The sequence below is a fragment of the Myotis brandtii genome, unplaced genomic scaffold, assembly GCF_000412655.1.
Source record: "Myotis brandtii unplaced genomic scaffold, ASM41265v1 scaffold197, whole genome shotgun sequence".
NCBI classification, from domain to species: domain Eukaryota; kingdom Metazoa; phylum Chordata; class Mammalia; order Chiroptera; family Vespertilionidae; genus Myotis; species Myotis brandtii.
The window spans coordinates 1,297,787-1,321,502 of NW_005357346.1; the positions used below are offsets into that span (position 1 = coordinate 1,297,787).

At 44.0% G+C, this 23,716-nt stretch overlaps 1 long non-coding RNA gene across 1 annotated transcript in view; it reads right to left on the bottom strand.

Moving 5' to 3' along the window:
* Positions 1 to 23,716, bottom strand: part of LOC106725915 — a 78,654-nt gene that overhangs the window by 9,548 nt on the left and 45,390 nt on the right. The window contains exon 2 of the long non-coding RNA XR_001361921.1: positions 18,404 to 18,623. This is a non-coding gene — a long non-coding RNA (uncharacterized LOC106725915). The remainder of the gene's footprint in view (positions 1 to 18,403; positions 18,624 to 23,716) is intronic.

The window sequence follows — 23,716 nt, forward strand, 5'->3', positions numbered from 1 at the left end:
TCAATCACCCCGCTGGCCAGTAGCCTGGGCCTCCCTCTACGGGGCAATCGTGGGGCGATGGCGGGCCTGGCGCCAGTGAGTGTCATAGCGCCGTCATCCGGACGGTCGTTCTGCTGTTCAGCCATTTGGTCGATTTGCATACTATGCTTTTTTTTATTATTATAGATGGCTAACAGACTGCATTTTATATCCTCCCCTATAGTTAGGTATAGGCACATAACCAAGTTCTCATCAAGAAAAGGAAAGCAAAGTGTTATATAAGACAAATGCAAAAACTGCTTACAAGGAGCTGACTGCGCTAGAAGAGTCCCTTTTACCCCCTCGCCCTCTCCCTCCCTTCCATTCCTGGAATGCAGTTGAGATTGCTGGAACTCTAGCAGCCATCAGGTGATATTGAGGATGGAAACCAGTGCGAAGGATATAGGAGGAAAAAGCAAGAAGCCTGACTCCCAATGACTTTGTTGGAGCTGTCATGCTGCCTACATGAGATGAGCCTCCAAAGATGTTTAAGCCACCGAGGCCAGGTCTCTTTCTATTAACCAAGGAAATTCCACAATGAGCCTCTAATAAATTATGTAATCACTTCTCCCACTGAACTTCCAGCCGACTTAATACCTTTCTTCTCATGTTTACCACAAAGCACCATAGTCCGTGGCATTGTTGTACTACATGTTTAATCTCCCTAGTAATTCCCAAAGAATATGAACCATTCTACCTATCTTGGGGTCCATACTAGCACAGTGCCTTATACTTACTTGAGACTTGAAATATACATATTGATCCTTTTATTAAGTGTAAGCCAATAAAGGGCCTTTATTATACATGTAGACTGTATCAATTATGTCATTACCTGGTCCCCCTGTGGGGGGATATGGCGAGAATAACACATCATCTCAGTCACCACAGGGAAGAGAACTTGAAGACTCCTAACTGCAAAGCCATAGTACACTGTGGTCGCGCTGGTTTTGCTGATCAGCATTCTTTCTCGCCCTTCTTCTCTGGGTTATCACACTGTTTTCTGTGTGAGGTGGGGACTTCCTCTCACACCCAACCTTTCACCTCATCCTTCTCTGCTATCGCCCAGGAATAAGGGTGGGTGCACAGCCTCAGGAGGCCCAGTCCGAGGAACACATCCCCTGCACCCAGCAGCCAATCAGAGTCCTCCCAAGGATTTCCTAAACTGGAGGTGAGGGTTGCTCTCTCCCTCCAAGCTATGCAGACGTGAACCCAGGACTGGCAGTTGACATCTCTGAGCTGAGCTGCGTGGGGGAAGCCAGGCTGGGCAAGAAAAGGGCCAACACCCAAGGGCAGCTGGGGCAAGCGGATTTCACAGATACCCTGAGAGGGAGGGGCAATGTTGAGTGACACCCTCGAGGCCAGGCCCCTTTACTCCTGCAGGTCGCCCAGGGTCCCTCCACGCACGGGAGACACACTCGTTCCCTTTTACAGTGAAGCTGTTGGTGCAGTGATGGAGCAGAAGGAGGCAGGCATGGCCATGGTGTCCTTTGAAGGAAGCTTTTACCTGGGTCACTGAAATGGACAAGTGACCTTTGAAAGCTTCTTTCAACTCTGAGGATCTATGATGCTAAGTGAGTCCGTTTATGTTAATAACATACGAAAATAAGAGTATCTTCAGAGACCTATCCTATATAATAAAAGCCTAATATAATAAGTGCCCGACCATTTGACCAGTCGCTATGACGCTCACTGACCACCAGGGGGCAGATGCTCCAACCGGTAAGTTAGCTTGCTGCTGCAGTCCAGCCGATTGGGACAGGGCAAGACCTTTGGACCCTCTGCACGCATTTCACCCTCATTCACACTCCTCTCTTTCCCCCCAGTGCAGTCACCCTGGGGTCCGAAACCTAAATATAAACTGATTGACTGATTTTTAAATAGATAGCATGATAGTAATAGATAGTATCGATCACCTTGCTCACCTTGTCAGTGCCATGGTGTTGGCCGTAGACGGAAGCTCCCAGAGGCCCAGAACTGCACGGATCTATGCCCATTTGAGCGCCGGGACCAGGAGGGTTAGCTTGTTGCTGGGGTTGGTGTCCAAGTCTCTCTAATCACCCAGGTGGGCTTTCTGTTGCTGACAGCTGCACCAAAGCATGCAGGTGAGGGTAAGCATTAAGGATTGTCCGGCTTCACGCCAGAGAGACTTAATATTAGTCATCGGGAGACCTGAGGGTCAAACCTGACGGGACCACACTCCGGTCCACATCACCTCTCGATCTGTTTGCTGGCCCTTTCTCAGCCAGGAATTTCAGAAGCTGCCTCCCAGCTGAGTCGCTTCAAAGAGCTTATGTTTTCAGGACCATAGTTTCCTTTGGTTTCTATGATTATTTCACCTTAATTTCTTTAGGGGAAAAAAAAAAAAGACCTTCCCTCCACCTGTTTTCTGTAACATTTTTGACCCCTCTGTCCCCGGAGCCTGGGAATTACCAACAGCACTCCCCTCTCGCAATGCAGGCAATTTGGAGATTACAGGATCTCAAAGTGAACCCATTTAATTCTTCGTCACTTGCATATTGCAACTGATAATGTGTGCTTATTGTTTCCCGTGCAGCTTTTATTTTATTTTGTTTTTAAAAATAGTTTTCTTGACAAAATAAATGAACAAACGACACTGAAACAGACTCATAGACACAGGGGCTGGGTGAAAAGGGAGAGGGATTGAGTAGTACTAACTGGCAGTTACAAAATAGTCCTGGGGATGTGAAGTACAGCACAGGGAATATGGTCGATAATATTGTAATAACTCTGTGTGGGGTCGGGGGGGACTGGAAATATTGAGGGGAACACATTGTAAAGCATATGACTATCTAACCACTATGCTGTACACCTGAAACCAATACAAAATAATACTGAAAGTAAACTGTAATTGAAAAAATTTTAATAAAAATATTTCAACATCACCTCCAGTAGTAACTTTTTCCCCAACTCCGGTCAAAATTGGGTGGCATTTTTCCCCTTAAGTTTCCCAATTTAAGAACGGGGGGGGGGGGGGGGGGGGAAGGGGAGGGTCTTCCATGTTTTATTTTGCATTTATGTGAATAAAAGGGTCTTTTAATTGAAAAAAAATAGTTTTCATGTTTCTGAATAATAGTAAAGAATATTGAAGAAAACCTAAGTTCATTTGCACCTCTTCCATGCACATTCTGTTTCTCTCATACTTCCAGATAGTGTTCATTACACTGAAAATTCTCCTTGCACCTGCAGTAAAAAGATAGGAAGATATGAAAGGAGACGGGAGGAAGGGAGGGAGGGAAGGAGGGAGGGGAACAGGAATGGAAGAAATTGATGCCCAAATGCTAAAGTAATTTCAACAAATTTGGAGCTGATTTTTAAAAAATTGATTTGAAAGAGAGAGGAAGGGAGAGGGATTCCCGGGCATGTGCCCTGACTGGGAATCAAACTGTGACCTCCTGGTTCATAGGTCAATGCCCAACCATTGAGCAACACCAGCCAGGCTGGAGCTGATTCTAGACTTACTTTTTTCCTCCATAGCCTTTTACCCAAAATCTCTATCTCCCAGACCACAAGGGAAAACCACCAATCTCCTCACATTAAAAAGAAGAAGGAAAACTGAAGTATCCTAGCATCAGCCCCAGCCTGGGATAGATTAATATTAATAAACAGAATACTTAACATGCCAATATCTACATTTTGATCACTTCTCCCTGAAAAGATCGGGTAGATAACTTGAATCTCATCTGCTCACAAGTGACCCACTCCCAAGAGTAAAGAAAAGAATCTTTCCCAGAGGAAAATCCTCGCGCCTGCTCCCAGTCTGAGAGTTCCAGAAGCCATGCGGGGGTCTAGGAGCCCTCTGCAGCGTTCCCAGGTGTCAAGCGTACAGAGACCCCGTGCCATTCGCCCAGCACGCAATGCATTAATGACAGCTGACGACACTACCTCAAAATGACAAACCCACCAAAACACTCTTCCACTCCCAAAACCACCATCTAAAATCTTAAGAAGTCTGTACTTTCAGCCACTGTCCAAGGCAAAGAATTACACAGCTGCTGAGCAAATCATACCTTCTTTGTATTGGCTCCAAAGCTATGCTCACTGAATTCCCAGAATTGCTGTATGTTTGCAATATTTCAGGATTGGGTTAGCAAATCCCTACTTGACCAACTGAAACCCTCTGTGCCTTTATGGACTTCATTCATGTCTCCATTTGGCACTTAACTTTTCATGCTGACAAGTCCTCAACTTCTAACTTCATTTCATATGTCTGTACTACAATCTGGCGAGAACCTTAAAAATGTTTGAAACTTTTTGCCCCATAATTCTACTTCTAAGAATTTATCCTAAGAAAATAATCAGAAATACCCATGAAGGATTGGGTGGAAAACATTTCACTAAGAAAGGAAATATGTAATTAATTTATTACATATAATCTAAAAATAAATTAAATCTATTATAGGAGTAGTCAAATTCAATTTTGTAGACCCATTAATTGCTGTATTATATAGCCATGAAAATGTTTCTAAAACTATAGATAGATATAGAAATAGAGATAGAGGTAGAGATAGAGATAGAGATAGAGATAGAGATAGAGATACAATACATGTACAGGGTGGGGTAAAAGTAGGTTTACAGTTGGAAGCACACAAAGCAGAGTTTATTCTTATATTATCATTTATTATTGTATTATTATCCATATGAACAACTGTATACCTACTTTTGCCCCACCCTGTGTATATACCAATTTTGTTAGATGTATGTTTGTGTACATAAAAAAAGACAGAAAGGAAATACAAGAAAATGTTAAACCCTGTTACCTCTAGGTGGTAGAATACTATATAATTTTGCTTTCTTTTTGCCTTAAATATTTTCCAAAGTTTCTATAACGAATACATATTACTTTTATAATTTGAAAATAGAAGTGTTTTTGAAAACCGTTCCAACTCTTCAATTAATTCAGCTCTCCTTTCCTGGCTCTCCTCCAGCTCCATTGTGTCATTCGTAAGGAGCAGTAGCTAACACAGCACAGGGTTTTCCAGGTGTCTGCTCTGGGCAAATCTGATTTCTTACACTCTCAGAAGCAGCTCGCTCTCTCTCTCTCTCTCTCTTTCTCTTTCCCCCCACATCTGCCCCAGACATGCCCATCCTACTTACCAGGACCCTTACATGCTTTTTGCTGATAACTGAGAAAGCTCTATTTGCACCCAGATGAAAATATCACAGTGCACATGGACATGATAAAAAGAAAGAACAAGGTCAGTTCTGATTGCAAAGCTGTAAAACTGGCCTCTGATTAACTTTCCATCCACATGTGACCCTAGAGATGTAGGACTTTAATGATGGAAAAAGAGAGGGAACACGAAGGAGAAAAACCCTGAGTCACCACGCCATCCCCAAGCCACTGCAAGAGAGCAGACTCAGGATCCGGGTTGTAGCCAGGCAGGATGAAGTAGCATGCCATCCCATAACTTCTGGGGGTCTAAATCCACACCTCCCAAGTTACCCTGTTCCCAAGTCCCCGGGGACTAACGAGAGTACTCAAACCACCCAGAGGTCAGCCAGGAGTTGGGTGAGGATTTGGGTGAGGGTGGGGACAGAGTCATAACCTTCGATAAGAAAACAGTCTAACCATCAACATAAACGTTTATCTTTCCCATGATGAAATTCTGTCTCTGGGGACAGAACTGCTAACAACATCGTGTTTCATCACATGCTGGTGGCCTGTCAAGTCATCATTGTCAGGTCCAGGGGCACAGCTAACCCTCAGCAAGTTTACTCTAAAAGACAGGAGGCCTGTTTTCCCATTTGATTTTTAAAAATACTGAAATACAATACTGTTTTGTTCCCATGAGATCTCTGTTTTTGTGTTTGAGAAGGTTTTCAGGTTTTACAAATTTGGGTGCAAACAGGAGATGACTGTGAATCATCTAAGAGACACCCCCCCCCCCCCCCCAAAAAAAAGTCCTTAGGATCTAGTCAATCTATGATCCTTCAAAAGGTCTGATAAACTCAGCATCTGGCTTCAGGCTGAATTGGCCTGCTGTGACTACTGAGAGCCAGCAAAGTGTTCAGAACCTTGGGGAAACCTAGGGTGGGAAAACAGGCTTGTTCCATAAGCATCTTGACAATGCACCCAAGAATCATATGGCCGAAATCCATCCTACCTCACTCGGCCACCCCAGCTCACACCCGTGGCAGTGTGCTACTCTCCAATAGGTCAGTCTGGTGGCAATGAATGGCACAGGGTATGGGCAGAGAGTTCGTATGTAAAAACATCCACAAGACCACACCTGGTTAATAAACCTTTTCTAAGCTAAGAGAAAATTTGTTGCAAAAAAAGTTATGAGTGTCCGGCTGGTGTGGCTCAGTGGTTGAGCACTGATCTATGAACCAGGAAGTCACGGTTCGATTCCCAGTCTGGGCACATGCTCAGGTTGCGGGCTCCATCTCCGGGGGTTGGGGGGGCGGGGGGAGAGGTACAGGAGGCACCCATCAATGATTCTCTCTCATCTTTGATGTTTCTATCTCTTTGTCCCTCTCCCTTCCTCTCTGAAATCAATAAACATATATTTAAATTTAAAACAAGAGTCATGACTACAACGGGACATTTGCCAAAGAAAGCCAAAGTAATCTCAGTCCTGATTTGAGAAGGAATCTCAGAATGAAAACTAGTGTGTGGTGGTTTTACTTCTATGCAACAGCCTTAAAGCCTTCAACAAATTCAATCAATTCAAGCACTTATTCTGGGCCAGACCCTGCGCTAAGCACCGTAAAGATATTATCTCATTACATCCTCCGTAAGCCTACCCAATAGGGTTTACTGTTCTATACAGGAGGAAGAGAGGCAGAAAGCTATAGCTTTTCTATTCTTCCCAAAAGGAGAAATATGCAACAGCTGAGAAAAGCCTGATCTTGCTACATCAGCAAGGAATACTTCCACTGCAAGTTGCAGAATTCCCAACTCCAATTGCCTTATGCAACATGCGGATGTATTATTTCTCGCGCAGAACATCCAGGGAGCAAAATCACTTGGAATGGGAGGATTCAGCAGCTCAATAGAGCCAAGTGTGGGTTCTTTTCTTCTCCTTCCTACCACCCTTGGGGTTGGACTCGTCCTCAAGGTGACAGAATGGCGGCTGCTATATCTAGGCAGTGTTTCTTTTATCTTAAAAGAAAAGGACAAGTTCTGTAGAAGCACCTTTGAAAGACTTCTCCCCATGTCTCCTAGCCCAGAATTAGGTCACCATCCTTTCCAAAACCCGTCACTGGCAGTGGAAACAAAAGCAACGTTGGAGATGAAGAAGAGGAGGAAGAGTTGGAGGGAGTTTATTACATAACCCTCTGTGGCATTTTCAACGGGAGCAATTAGGTTGGTCCCTGGAACCATCGTTGAAATCCTCTGGGATGCTTTAGAAGTGTCAGTCTCTGGGGCTTTTCCTCAGAACTCTGGAATCAGAATTTCTTGGCCCAGAAATGTTTTTTATTTTATTCTTATTTATTTGTTTGTTTTTGTTAATCCTCACCTGAGGATTTTTTTTTCCCTCGTGGATTTTCAGAGAGAGTGGAAGAGAGGGGGAGAGACTGAGAGAAACATCAATGTGAGAGAAACCCATAGATTGGTTACCTCCAGCATGCACCCCAATCTACTGGGTCTGGGGATTGAGCCTGCAACTGAGGTACGTGCCCTTGACCAGAACCAAACCAAAGATCCTTCAGTCCAAGGGTCGGTGCTCTAACTACTGAGCAACCAGTTACGGCTATTTTATTTATATTGAGGTAACATTGGTTAATAACATTATATAAGTTTCAGATATGCAACATTATAATTCGCTCTGTATACACTATAGGGTGCTCACCACCAAAAGTCTAGTTTCTACCTATCACCATACATTGAACCCTTTGGTAGCCACCAATCTGTTGTCTGTATCTACGAGTTTGTTTTGTTTTGCTTCATTTGTTCATTTGTTTCTTTTTTGTTATCTAGTCCACACAAGTGACATCATACGTTTTTTGTCCTTTTGTAACTGACTTATTTCACTTAGGAAATGTATATTTTAACAAGCTCCGAAGTTGATTCTCAGGTTTGGTGACTGAGAATGTTAAAGTCCACCCTCAGACCCTAGAGAGAGATGACTCAGGTCCTTAGCGTGGCCGACCAGGCCCTCCTGAGACACTCCCACCTGCCCTCCTCACTCTCCCCCTCCTCCAGCGACACTGACCGGCCTCCTACAACAGGCCAATCACATTCTCAGCCCAGGCCTTTGCATTTACGATCCTGGGGCAGGTTGAATAACAGCTCCCGAGAACATGCATATTCTATCCCCACACCTGTGGGCATATTAAGGGACTTTGCAGCTACGATTAATTCATGTTTCTTTCCCATTTCCTACCACCATAGATTGACAGAGTTGTCTTTATTCCTCTATTTTCCATCTGGTTTTTGAAAGTTAGACCTTTGTTTCTATTATCTTAGTTACCCATACATTTTAATATACATACACAACTATATATTTTCCTAATACTAAAGTTGTTCCATGTCTCTAATCTCCTCCAAAATAAAGCAAGAACTATTTAACTATCTCCTGAGAACCAATAACCTTAATTTTTCTTGTTTAGAACTTCTGGTAAACAGGAAAAAGTTTTTTACAATAATTAACCTTATTACCAAATGATTTTTATTTCATTTTTAACCACCTTCTTGGCATCTACCTCCTTCCCTCTGGGATCACTTTTCTTCTTTTGAAGTACAGCCTTTATGAAGTTATTCTGGACAGGTCTTGGAGAGTTAGTTATCTTGGTTTTTGCATGTATGAAAAGGTGTATGCACCATCTTAAATCTTAGGGGATTTTTGGCTATGAAATCTGGGTCAACACCTATTGTCATTAGCACAAGATATTATCTCTGTATTTATAGTTAGTTATGAGAAATTTATAACGACTGTATTTGTCATCCTTGACTTCCACTACTGGTAATGAAGGACTGGGTAATTCAGATCCAGACCAAATTCCTGTAGGTAGTTTGTAGGTCGGCTCTGCCCCATGTGTCTCTCATCCTGCTCTCATGACCAGCAGGCTAACCTGGACATCCTCTTCTAATGGGAATGAAAGTAGCACAAGAGCACATATTCAGGATGGGGCAAAAGTACATTTACAGTTGTGAATAAAAACACAAAGTGTATTCTTGTATTGTTATTCATTAATTGTTGTATTATTTATTTGTATTACAACTGTAAACCTATGTTTGCCCACTCCTCTATATGCATCCGTATGTACATAGAGTTTTCATCTAGAATATCATACTATACATTATCTATTGCCCACTGTCTTTTTCCACTTACACTGTGTATAGGAATTATACTGTCAGTATACATAGATTCTACTTCATATGATTTAAGGAGAGAACAATTTTAAGCAAGTCAACTTCAATTTTTAAAAAAGCTAATTTTTATGCCTTCACAACTTTCTGTCTCATTCCTCAAAGATAACCAATTCTTTCTATTTTGTTCTCTAATAATTTTCATCATAATTCTTATAATTCTGTGCCATGACATGGATTTTATAGTATCAACTACTCTTATCTATTAAAAATGAGAAAATTTAACTACCTTATACTACCTCCTACCTCACTTGTATTCCCAGAGGTTTTTCTTTCTTTCTTTCTTTCTTTTTTTGTTTTTTTTTTTGTTTAATTTTGTTTTATTGCTTAAAGTATTACAAAGAGTATTACATTATTGGTTACATTTTTTCATTCTTTTATTAGTTACCTTTAAAATAATAAATATCCAATATGAAGTCTCCTGTGCCTTCTTTCTTTCTTTTTTTGTTTTTTTTTTGTTTAATTTTGTTTTATTGCTTAAAGTATTACAAAGAGTATTACATTATTGGTTACATTTTTTCATTCTTTTATTAGTTACCTTTAAAATAATAAATATCCAATATGAAGTCTCCTGTGCCTTATCTACAGGTTAATTATAAAACATTAAAAACAATAAACAGGAATTCTGCTTCCAGCCATGTCACAGTAGCTTATAACAGATCAGCCCTCCTGCTAAGGATAACTGGAAATAGCCAAACTATGGAGATGGTAAGATCAGTGGTTGCCAGGGGCTTGTGGGGTGGGAGGGATGAATAGGTGGGCAGTGAAACCCTTCTACATGATACTATAATGGTGAATACTATAATGTCATTACATATTTGTCAAAACTCAGAACAAGCAGCACCAAGAATGAACCCTACTGTAAGCTATGGACATTGGTGATGATGATGATGTGTCGTTGGTTCACTGAATGTACTACTGTGAAAGGTACTACTGTGGTTCCAGATGTTGATAGTAGGCAAGTCTGTGGGTATTGGGGGGAAGAGGGTATATGGAAACTCTCTGTACTTTCCACTCAATTTTGGTGTGAACCTAAAAGTGGAAAATAGTCTATAAAAAAAAAAAGAAACAAAACTGACCCACAGGAAAACCAAATATTGGAGTTTCAGATAAGAACTTTGAAATAACTATTCTTTTTATGTCCAAGAAAGGAGAAGATCTCTAATTTCATCAAACTGAGAAAGTAATTGAAACATTTTTAGGATGCTAGTAGTGTTTTGCTTCTTGATCTGGGTAATAATATTCATCAATCCGTACCCTTCGATGTGTGACTATAGATTACACTTCAATAAAATAATTTATTCTTGAAAAATAAACAGGAAAGTTGACCCTTGAACAGGGGTTAGACACACTGACACCCATGCAGTAAAAAATCCAAGTATAACTACTAGTCGACCCTCCCATACTCAGATTTCCAAACATGAATCAAAAATACAGTTGACCCTTGAACAACACGAATTGATCTGTGCAGGTCCACTTATATGTGGATTTTAAATTTTTTATTATTATTAGAGGGGCTAAGCTGGTGGAAGCAAGATGTTAATTACAGATATCTCAGACACCTGAATCCACTCTGACCCACTACTCTGGGTGGCCCCTCTCAAGTGGAACAGCAAATGCCTATCTGGTCAGAGGCTGGAGGGCCCAGACGTGCTCCTGCTCAAACATCTCATGAACTACCTGGTAACTGGGCTTCTACAAAGCTGACGGTGTTGCTTTCTTTTAAAATATAACTATACTCCCCTATCCCCAGGCCCTCCCCACACTTTAAGTCATCAGTCTATCACCCTTAAGTGTGAATGAGCTCCAGATCTTTCATAAAAGCAGTACTTAATTGGGGGTGGGGGTGGGGTATAGGCAGCTTGAGGACTACCCAAGAGCCCTGAAGATACAGGGGGGGCATGCTGAAAGGAGCCAAAGGCACACAGGTCAGCTATCAGGAGCTTCAAAGGCAGACCTGGGCCAACTTCATAGGATGGCGCTTCCCAGTGTCATACTTGCTCTCCAGCACAGCCCTGGGAGGCAGGGGTTACTATCATCCCATTTGCTATGATGAGGAAACTGAGGCTCAGAGATGCTAAGTGATTTCTCTGAGGCGGTTCAACCGATGAAGGGTAGGGACAAGGTGGAATCCAGGTCTCCCAAGCCCACAGCTTGACTGTCTGTGGGTTCTCCAGTCACTGCCCGGTTTGGCTCTGGTTTACAACCCCCCCCTCCCCCGTCCACCACCACTCAGACAGAGCTGGCCAGGGCTGACCAGCGCTCTCATCCCACCTTTCGTCCATTCACTGGGAGCTCCCACAATGGGCCCAGATTTGTCAAAATAGAGGAAAGAAGAGGAAAGGTCACTGTTCCCAACCATTTGCAAGAATATCTGAGATAAAAATGGAAGATTTGTCATTTGCATGGTGAAAGGAGGCGGGGGAGAGGAAGCATTGTTAGGTGTTGGTAATGTAAAAACATAAGTATGCTGTTATTTATGTAATTAGTTATTGCTTTCATTATGGGTGCAGCCTTAATGGTTATAGTATTTATGTATAATTACCTTAATATTCACTGAAATTTCCAAGTAGCTCCCTAATTAACTGTCTCAAATATATAATTACATTGCATCTTTACGCAAGACTTGCCTAATTAATGTAGTTACACCACTTCTTTTGTGAATGTGCATTATTAAATGCTCTTTGCATCATTCTTCTGACTTCTTGTAATTCACGCTTTACAAAAAGTAAGACCCCGAATTAGAAACCTTCACAAGCAGAATCCAGCAGCAAAGCAGAGGCTCAGAGCTACTCTGGAAAAAAACAAGGACTTGCTAAGCCTCATTATGAGTTTCTCGTTATACAACCTTCCTACCTGGAGGTTAGAGGAGCCGGGATTGGCAGGGCTCATTAGAACAGGCAGCCTCAGAGTGAGGCCCTCGGGTCTCAACTTCCTTGTCTGACTCAGACTACTGCCCTCAGCGTTAACCTGCCCCCAGCAGGGAAGGCCACCAGGTGTCCTGGCACTTGTGCATGACAGTGGCCTGAGCACTGGTCCTATCTCCTCTTCCTGCTGGCCTTGTCGGAGGCAACCTCTCTAAGTCTTGATTTCCTGATCTACAAAATAGGTACAATGACAACTACCAGTCTCCTCAAAAAGTGCTGCAAGGATCAGATGGACGGACATGAGAGCGATCTGAAATATAGAATGAACGCATTGTATGAACACAAGGGATACACTCTAGAACCACTCTGTCTTGCTACCTGAGTGGTCTCACAGAATGCACTGGCTATTCAGTGTTGCAGAGCAAACCACCCACACTCAGTGGCTTAAGACAACCCCATCTTATTTAATTCATAATTGTGTGGATGGACAATTTGGGCCAGGCTCAGCTGGGTGACCTTTCCGGACTGACCCAGACTCAGCTGTCCTTGGTTAGGCTCACTCCCAGGCCCGTGACCACCACTGGGATGACCAAGACCTCTCTCCACATGGCCTCTTGTCCTCTACTAGGCTGCCCTTGGCATGTTCAGTGTTGGACATATTTCCAGCCCAAGATCAAACTCTACAAGGTTTCTAGACCCACAACTTACACTGTGTCCCTTCCGCCACATTCTATGGGTCAAAGCACCTCACCAATCCAGCCCAGATTCAAGGGCTGGGGAAACAGACACCACACCCCACTGGGAAAAGTTTGTGCCATTTGCAATGTATCATTCCAGGCTGACCTCCAATCTATTTCCTAGAAGAAAATTAAATCTTCAATTAATCAATAACCAAAGGTTTAGTGAGCATCTGCTATGGACTTTGCATTGTGGGAGAACCCACAGGGGACCCAGAGGTTTTAGACAGATCACTCCCAAGCGACTGAACAGCAGTTGAAGAGGCAAAGCCAACGAACATAAATGAAACAGAAACAAAGTACGTGCAAACTGAGAGGGTCAATAGAAACGTTCAGAAAGGAGAGACCAGTGGAGCAGGCAGGACTGGAGCAGTCAAGGGGAGGAGACAGTCACAGGCTGGGCCAAAAGTGGTGGTGAGAATGGACCTGATATAGGAAGCAGTGAGACAATCAGATAAAGAAGAGAGTGAGGTTCATGCTGGAAAGGCCCTTGGCAGTTTTTGAGCTTGATATGGGTCTATGGGAAGGCAAAGTGGGTTTGAACTGATCCATAATAATTATTTATTTAACATTAGGCAAACATTTCCCAAGAACCTAAGAACTCAGCCCTTCCCCCAGTTAACCACACAGTTCACTCCTCTTAATTTAGGTCACCTTCTCAGGGAAATCTTCCCAACTGTCCCACACACGCTTGCAACACATGCACACACATGTGCACACACACTTACACACATATCACTCATACACAAAAGGTCCCCCCTCACTAATCCCTTACTCTGCTTTACTGTCTTCAGAAACTGTCACTCACTACCTTATACCATATTACATACTTCTGTGTGTCTTTGCCTCCGGTCTATCTGTCCTTTCCCCCACAGGACTGTAAGCTGCATGAGGGCAAGGACTTGAACCATTTTGTGTGGAGCTATATCATCCCCAGTCACTTGAATATACCTGGCATGTAGCAGACTGAACCAATGATAAAAGGAATGTACACTACATGCCAGGAGCCAATCATCTGGGTCCAGTCTTCACCAAGAACAGCGTCAAAATCAATAACGGTAGTGATCATGAGATTCTGGGAGAAATGGCATGATATTCATAATCATTCCTCGAATGCATTACAAAATCAACCCACCGCACCAACCTGCGTCCTTCCCCGCTCACTGCTCCTATCACCTTCATCCTTCTCCACTCACCACTCCTATCACCTGCCTCCTTCTCCACTCACCAGTCCTATCACCTATACCCTCCATGGGCTGACAGGGTGGGGTGCATGTAGCATGTAAACAATGCTGTCTGGATACATAAAGTATTACCGTAACCATAACGGTGGTAGAGCATCTTCAACCGTTATGGTTTTCTTAGAGGAGAAAAGTAAGGCTCTGAGAGACAAGGCCACATCGCTCATCAATGATGGTGAGACTCAAACCCAGGTCTTTGGCTTCAGATCAGAGCCTATCCCACCACCACACTTGCTGCTGCAAGACATGGAGTGGCTGAGTGAGCACTCTGAGCCCTACCCTGTATTAAGCCGGGGAGAATGAGGAGGGCAGGACTTAAATGGGGCAGGGGGCAAGGTTTGTCCCTGTGCACTGTAAGGAGATCATGTAGTCTATGTAAAAATACTGGACCATGACTCCATGGACTGCAGTGGGAATGGTAACCCCCTGAGTTGTGCAACAGAGGAAAAGACAGTGAGTATATGAAAAACTCCACAAACAGGTAGGGTGATAATTAGAAACAGAGATTTGAATTGGAGTCAGAAAATATGGATGTCACTCCTGGCTCCATCACTCCCTTGCCCTGTGTTCTTGGGCAAGTTACTCAACAGCCTGAGCCTCAATTTCCTCATCTATAAAATAGAAATATTTGCCCTAATTTTTGAAAAGGTTTTGAAGAGGATTAAATGAGAAAAAGGTATCTAAAAGCACTTTGTAAATATGTAGAGAGCCAAGCAAATGTTAAGTTTTGTTATTTCCTTCACAGGAAAGAATGACTGTGATCCTGAGGGTCTCCACTCTCCTTAATTGGACACAACCCATCTGTAAGAATAGGTTATTCTCTTACAACAAATATGTATCGCATAGCCTCTCTGTGCCCAATAGTCTCCTAGGCAATAACAAGGGATTTAATAACAAGTACTTGGCACCTGGCACCATGTTGGCACCTTAGCCCGTACTTGCTGATTTTAGTCTAATTCTGCCACTGCCTAGTTCTGGGATGTGACCAAATCACCTCACCACTGTAAGCTTCACAATACTTGCTATACAATGAGAAGTCTGGCTAGATTGGTCATTTTCAAGCTCAAGTTTGAAAAGGTTCTGAAATCTTGAATTTAATTTCATTATAAAATGGGATTTTAAATTATTTATAAATCAGTGGGAAAAAAACACACTCAAATCTATCATGCATCAAATATTAGCACATTAGACACCTTTGATACTTTAACTTAAATACTTATTGATTTTAAAATAAGAACTTAAGAAATTTATTTTAATAATATGTTGCTTTTATGACTTACATATTGGGGTCCCATAAAGAATTTCTTTTGAAAAAGAAAATATACTGATAAATACAAGTTTAAAAAAATCACTGAACTGGTTGATCTCTACAGCCTTCTCCGACTGAAATATCTCTGATTCTAGATGAATACAGAACAGAATCCCTGCCCTTCAAAGAGAATGCAATCTTCTTGAGGAGATAAAAAGCAAAATATGATAAAATACAGCACAAGACAACTATGATATGACAGCTGTCCCCTGATATCATTTCCTTCCTTTCCCCCACAGTGTCATCTGTATACATGCTTGCCAGAATAAAACCTACATTTCCCAGTATCCCTTGCATCCTGGTGTGGTCATATGACCATGTTCTGGCCAATGGGACTGCAGGTAGGGGTGGAAGTTGTATGCATGTGTGTATACACAAAGTTCTCAGTAAGTGTGTTTGAAAAGTCTGTCTTCTTTCTGCCCTTTTCTCCTTCCTGCTGTTTAGAATATGGACCTCCTGGTTGGAGTTTAGCAGCCACTTTGGACCATGAGTTAGAAGTTACATGTGAAAGATGGCAGAGCAATTAAAAATAGAAGAAACTTGAGTCCTGACGCTGGTGGACCACCTACCTGGACCTTCACATGAGTGAGAAATAAATATACATCTGATTTAAACCACTGTTATGTAGGGACTTTTTGCCACATGCAGCCAAAACTAATCCTAACTAATACAACAACCTATCATTATGTATTTAACTCCCCCTAAGGAGCAATAAGCTCTCTGCCATCCCATCCTCTTGAGGCCATGAAATGTGATCCTTATTTGTGCTTTTGATAGAGGCCATCATTAGTTCATCTGAGTAAAAAGTGACTGTTGAGCTAATTCTTCACCCTCAACATTTCTCTGAGCCTCAGCTCCCACATGTGCAAAACGGGGTAATAATCCCTGTCTAACGTTGTTTGAAGGAGAGGTGGGGTGCAGAAGTCATTTGATCCAATCCTTAACTTCACAAATGTTTTCAAATGTAGCCTTTTCATGTTATCTCAAGTGAAGATGGTCCCTGTCAGAGCAATATCCAAAGGATTGGCTGCAGAGACAGCCATCAGACACCTTCCAACAGTTAGATTGGTTTTTTTAGGGTGTATCTGTGTGGTTTGTGACATCTTGTACACTTACTACTAGTGATTCTAGTGTAAGAATGGCTGCCAGGAATACTCAATTAATAGAGCATGTAAGAATCATATATGAGAAAAACTTAATAGATGTGTTCCCAAATGTGAGAAAATTTAGCACCACCTGTGTGATCTTGGGCCAGCGGATCAACCTCTCTGTGCCTCAGTTTCCTCATCTATAAAATGAAGATTATAAGAGTCCACCTCATGGAGTGGTTGTACAGATTAAAGGAGATGATTCATAGGAAGCACTTCGAACAGGGGCCTGACCTCAGTAAATGCTCCTGCTATTCTTATCATCCTGAAATTGGAGGAGTGTTCTGTCTGCTTCCCTTTTGGAGCCCAAGAGGTGTCAATTCTGCTCTTGAAGTTCTCCAGCAAGTGTCTCCTATTCACCATTAAAAAGCCAGTTCTTTCTGTTGCCAAAATGTCCCTGATCTGCAACATGGAGCATCACAGGGACATACGACAAGAGTTCAGGAACATTCCTACAGATATACTTCTCATGAAGCTGCAGAAAACCAAGCAACCAAAACAAAAGCCACATGCACACACATCCCAAAATCTCACCCTGAGCACCTCACAAGATATTTCAACACAGCTAGATAATTCACTGAGGTTGATTACTTTGCAGATCCACTGAAGTCTCTTACGTATATGAGATGACAGACATGGATGCTTTCACTAAACATGAGGCCATCACCACATCTGTAAGTCTTATACCCTTAATACAGTGATGCATCAGGCTTGTCCCTTAATTCATGGCATTCCTTCCACCAACTTCAGCTTTTCACTTTTAGGAAATGTAGATTTCCTTGTAATGAAAAAATACCAGGAATTATGGTCACAAATATATATATATATGTATGTGTATATATATATATATGTATGTGTATATATATATGTATATGTATATGTATATATCAAGCAACTGGAATGACCAGAACGACCAGTTGCTATGACGCGCACTGTGGCCAGCCAACTGGCCAATGGGGGTGGGGCTAGCCGGCCAACTTCACGCAGCCCCTCCCCTTGGCCGGCCGGCCCCCATGGCCCCAATCAGGGAGGGCCAGCCATACCCCACCCATGCACAAATTCATGCACTGGGCCTCTAGTATGACAATGAATGTGCAGGACCAGTGGGCTGGCTCCAATCACTAGGAAAGTCTCCTTGTAGAGACTTGAGGGTCTACACCCAATGCTAGAAGAGCTGTTTCTCTTTAACTATGTAACTATCGGCCTAAGTAAGGGTCACCTGTGATTGTGAAATGGAAAGAAAGAAATGGATTAGAGAAATAACTTGGGAGATAGAATTAATAAGACTTTCCCACTGATTGGAGGGGAGGGGAGGGGCTCAAGAACAGGAATAGACCCAGTTAGAACTCCCAAGGCCTGACTTTCAGCCCCTGCTCTCTCAGCTGTGCCACTTGGCCCCTTGGAGCCCTGAGTTTCTTCCAACCAAACAAGATAAAATACCTCCTCTACTAGCCCATGGAGCGGTGGGAAAATCTACAGAGGGACTGGTGTATTTCTGTCAATTATTACATGTCAACTGCTATGCTGGATCCATGCCACGGTGGGTATGAAAGAGTGGGGGGTAAGGAGCAAGGTGTCCTGCCACACCATCGGAGGCCAGCCTTCTGGAATGGCATGTGGTCTGTGGTCAGGACAGAGAGAAGACACCCCTTCACACAGAGAGGAGTTCCAGGGCCAGCCATGCCACCAACACAGCTACCCGCAGAGGAGCTGACTAAATGGTGTCTGAGGAAAGAGTTCACCTACCTGCAGGAGCTGGCCCACACAGAATTACTAATGAGACTCTTCCTATAGGCCTTTCTCAGGCCAGATTTCCAGGCGCTGCTGGCCGTCCTGGTGCCAGAGACCTATTAGAGTCCCCATCCGAGCAGCATATGTCTTCTGTGGCATTGCCTTTATTCTGTACGTTCATACAACCACGGCCTCCACCACCATCTGACTGGATCGCTGTATCGATGGTTTTCTCCTGTATGGCAGCGAGTGGAGAAAAGTGTTAGAAAGGTCTGTGAACTGCCACACCTAACAATATAACTCCAGGGATACCTAATAAGTTTAATTCAGCCAATGTTTAATGAGAGCCAACCATGTGCGGGGTACTGTGATGTGCTTCAAGGAAGCAGCATAATGTGAAAGAATTGTGAACGTTTCCATTGAGTTTACTGCACTTTAGTTAGTTGGTTTCTATCATTATAACACCCAGGCTACGCATTGGAAACCTTGGGATGGTCCATTATGCAACCTGGGATACACGTATGGAAAGTTTTTTTCCAATATAAAATTTTTCCATTGTCTTTTTTATTTTTTAGATCTTGTGATGCCCACATAGTTACCAAAATAACCAGTGGCTACAACATCTGGGAGACCTAACAGACACAGGAAAAATACAGCAGAAGGGGAAGATCCATGAAAACAGGAAACATGGAGAGGAGAGTAAAAAGATGTCAAAACAAAGGCAGCCTGGGCGGGCGGTGAGGGAGGGGCCAGGAGAGAGGCCACGGGGTCGTCTGCCGGCAGGAGTTCCTCAGGAGCCTTTAGAGAATTGAAGGGTGACGTAGTGCCAGGGCCACACAAAAGGACCACAGCCTTTTCACCTCCGTTTTACACAAAAGTCATGGCCTCCTTCAAAACCAAATAACAGCAACACCATCAACTTCCCTCCCCAGCGGCTGACATACCAGCCCCCAGACAGTAACGGACATGAGAGAGCATGGAGGGGACTCAGGTGCAGAGGCCTTGCTCTAACTCTGCCCGGCCTCATCACACAGGCCCTCGGCAGGCCCTCATTTGTCTCCTTCTTCCCCATTGCTCTGCACTAACACTGGGCGAGGCCCGTGATACCTAGTTGCTCAATTAATAATTGCCCAGCCTGAACTTAAGATGCCTTTGACCCCACCACCCAATACTGATACCACATGGCTCTCATTTCCTAGTCCAAGTTTTCAGCTCCAACCAGAGGAAAGCTCCCAACCACAACTGAGAGGGGCAGCACCCAGAGGGTCCTCCTACATGGAGTGGGCACCCAGTCAATGTCGTCGATTAATTCATGGACAAGTAGAAGGTTAAGAGTTGGATGGGCACCTAGAGTTCAAGTCCAACCTCTTAGACATGAATCCTCCAACCATCGTGAAAACAGAGAAACTTTCTTTTCAAACAGAGAAACTTTAGTTTATGAGTCACCTGTGCCAGGCCACGACCCCCACACAGGGACACTGGTTCACCTCCTTGCATGGGCATAGCAATGGCTAAATGCTTATTTCTCTAATTTCTCTAATTTTTTCTTCAAATGACAAAAAAGCCAACCTCCACCACCTCATCTCTGTTCCTCCCTCCAGGTGCCAAGAGAAAATGTCACCTTCAGATTCAACTCCCCCAGTAGACCCCCTGGCTTGTGAACTGCTCCACCGAAATCTGATCTCCTCTCGCTTTAACAATTACTTCTGAAAGTAGCTGCTGATGCCACAAAAAGCTCTCCTACTCCCAGGAGAAAATGAAAACATTCAAACCCAAGAGCTGGACATTTAAGCCATGGAGTCCTCACCAATCACCTTCTCAAGAGAAGGAGGGGTGGAAGTAGACAGTACCCTGTTCCCATGACGTCATGGAAATTTCCTTCTCCACCCTCCAAACTGGTCACCATCATGTATGTGAGAAATCAGAAGGGATTCGGGTGGATCTCTGTTCTTACAATAGTCACACCAACTGGGTCTCAGCACCACCAACTGCCCTACCCTTGAGTCTGAGAAGGTTGGGACCATCCATCCCCAGGATCCGTGAGCCCTTAACCACCCCAACTGCATGTGGACCAGGTGCTGGGCGGAAAGAGCTTCTCTCTGGACACCTCCAGTCTAAGTCACAGACAGACACCCACCTAGCACGCCACCCTGTAAGTTCATTGCTTTTGTGTCTCTTCCCTACTGGACTCCAACAGGCTAATGATTTAATTATCTGATTCCCCAGTATCTGGCAAAAAAAAAAATTAAAAACAAATAATTTTACATATTTGTGCTAAAGCAACACTAACCTGAGACCTGAACAGAGAGGCCAGGTGGTTATGGCATTCCCAGGCAAAGGCTTGGTGAAGTCACGTGGCCTTTAGGGGAAATGGGGCTTTTTGAGACTAAAATCCCAAATCCAGAGCAGACACGATGGGAGGGGAGTGGGGTTAGGCTTTTCCTACATTCCACAGAAACCTTTTCCTTGGGTCTGTTTAAAGTAATGGGTAGAGGACACAATACCCACAGGGGCCCTCAGACAGGCTGGTGGAGAGGTCTGTGGCGGGCGCTTTTCCGCACAAAGTGACCTCCCTCTTGAACTCTTCTCTCTTCAGGTTTCTTTGAGAGGGTGCCAAGGTTTCACTCGCTGGCACGGAGATCGGCTCCTTCCCTCAGACACGGGATGTGAAAGGCGAGGCAGGAGGGAGAGGCCGGGGCTCCAACGGGGAGACCCCAATAGAAGAAGGTCTTTCTTACTTTATGAGAAAGAAAACAAACAAACAAACAGAAAGATCTAAGGAAAAGGGAAAGAAAGGTAACCATGGAGCTTTTTCCAAGGAGCCTAAGACAGCAATCTCACCAGCCGGGGAGTGGGCAAGTTCGGCTTTGTTCTGATGAAGGGATTGGGGGCTTATGTGGACCCAAAAAAAACCAACACACAAATCAGATGCCTCTGGACTGGCTACAGAAGGCTCGATCTGGTGGTGTCCATTCTGCCTGCTGGCTTCCTGCAGAGATGAGAGCCGCCCCCAAGACGACAGCCATTCTCAGAAAGTCGAGTTCTTGGCATGGAGCTGGGGCCCTCGCGATAAGGGATTAGATGGCTGGGGGCCTGTTCTGGCCTTCTCCCTGCCAACTCCACATGGAATTAAAGTGCCCGGAGCTGAGCTGCTCATGGCAGACACGCCCCCCATGCCACTCCCCACTCCCAATAAATCTGTGACCCCTTGGGTTCCCTGAATTTGGAAATGAGATCAAGGCCATTGGGAGCTGCCTTGCTGAGCTTCCTGGGAGAAAGGAATCCTTCCAACTGGAATGAGGGAGAAAGACAAACAAGCCCCAAGATGAATCCAATTTCCATTTATATCAGTCATGGCAGGTTCCCGCACACACACACACACACACACACACACACACACACACGGACTTTATTTTGCTTTGAATGGCCCAGGTGGTACTCTAAACGAGCAGAAAAGGACTTCTCCACTTCCCTGGAAAAGCGACAGCTACCCCTGCCCCGCCAGGGGTCAGGGCTGAGGGATGGACTTAGCACCTGGACTCTGGTCAGTGTCATGCGGATTTTTAAAGGGTGTGATCCAAGCAGGGGAGGAAGTGCCTTTCCACGTGACTGTCTTGGTTTATTCAGAAAAAGGCAATTAGCCTGTGTCCACTTACTAGTATTTAATGGAAATCAACCCAGCACTTCACTCAGTACTTTGGCCATTGTGGGGTCCATGGGCAGTGTCCCTAACTCCTGTGGTCTCTTAAGGTTTGTGAGGCAAGCCTCCAGGAGCCTTCTAACCATCCTCATCTAGAATGTATTTCTTTCCTCATCTCCCTTCTCTTCTCAACTCTCCCTCCTCCTCACTCTCCTCACATCTCCCAGACTTCCCAGCCAGTACCACTCCCACCCAGAGGTCAGCACAGAAGTGTAGAGATGGCTGACCACCGGCTCGTACAAAGTGGACACAGCACAGACGATGAATTTGGGAAAATAAATGGCTTTCCTTTCCAAGAATTCACTGTCTAGCTTACCCATCAAATGAGCCTTAGACTTAAAAAGGGGGTTGGGCACCCTCGTCAGTTTTGCTCAGTGGTTAGAGCACCTACCTTCGGACTGAAAGGTCCCAGGTTCAATTCTGGTCATGGGCACATACCTCGACTGCAGACTAGGGAGGCAACCAATCAATGTGTCTCTCTCACATTGATATTTCTCTCTCTCTCTCTCTCTCTCTCTTTCCCCGATCCTCCCTCCCACTCTCTCTAAAAATCAATGGAATCCTCAAGTGAGGATTAACAAAAATTTTAAAAAACAAGAACGAGAACAGTTTGCTACTATATCACAGCTCAGGAAGATAACTTGAGCAACCTCTTGGAGTTGACAGTTAATGTGTTCTGACCTTTGGGCAGCATATGGATCGCATACCTTCTTTTTTTTAAAAATATATTTTTACTTATTTCAGAGAGGAAGGGAGAGGGAGATAGAAACATCAATGACAAGAGAGAATCCCTGATTGGCTGCCTCCTTCATGCTCCCTACTTGGGATCGAGCCTGCAACCCGGGCATGTGCTCTGACTGGGAATGAAACCATGACCTTCTGGTTCATAGGTCGATGCTCAACCACTGAGCCACACAAGCCAGTCTGGATCACATGCCTTCTGAAGGCCAGACCCAGCTGTAGACACTGGGGATATGGGACTAAAACAGAGAGAGATGATAGTTCTACCCTCACAAAACCCACCTTCTTATAGAATTAATGGATAATATACAGGTAAGTAAAAGTAAATAATATTTATGCAAAGAAATTTCAGATAATAGTAAAAACTATGAAGGAAATAAAAGCCTGGTAACAAGACAGAGTTGGAGGTGGAAGAGTGACCACTAATTGACCTGTGGAGGGCAGAGCTGGCCCCTTTGAGGACATGGAATTGATGTGAGGCTGCGTGGTGAGACCACCAGGCTTGGAGAGATCTGGGGGAGGGATTGGCAGGCAGAGGGAACAGAGCAAAGGAGGCTGAGGGAGAAGCGTCAGAACAAACCTGAGGTTAGCCCATTACTTTTGCCAATTACTTTTTCCTCAATACCACAAAAGACCCCTCCCTTTCTGAATTCTTTCATTTTTTTCCCAAATAGAACAATCATAATGATTTCTTTCCCAATTTCTTCCTGCCAGGGCCTCTTCCCCTAACACTCACACATACATACACAGACTCACACAGACACTCAACTACTCACAATGCAGGGACTTCATAGAGAAAAGGAAGTTCCTTCTTCGAGACCTTCAGACCACCCACAAGCCGGGCACATGACCAACAACCTGAGTGGAAGGCCTGAGACAGAGGCCCC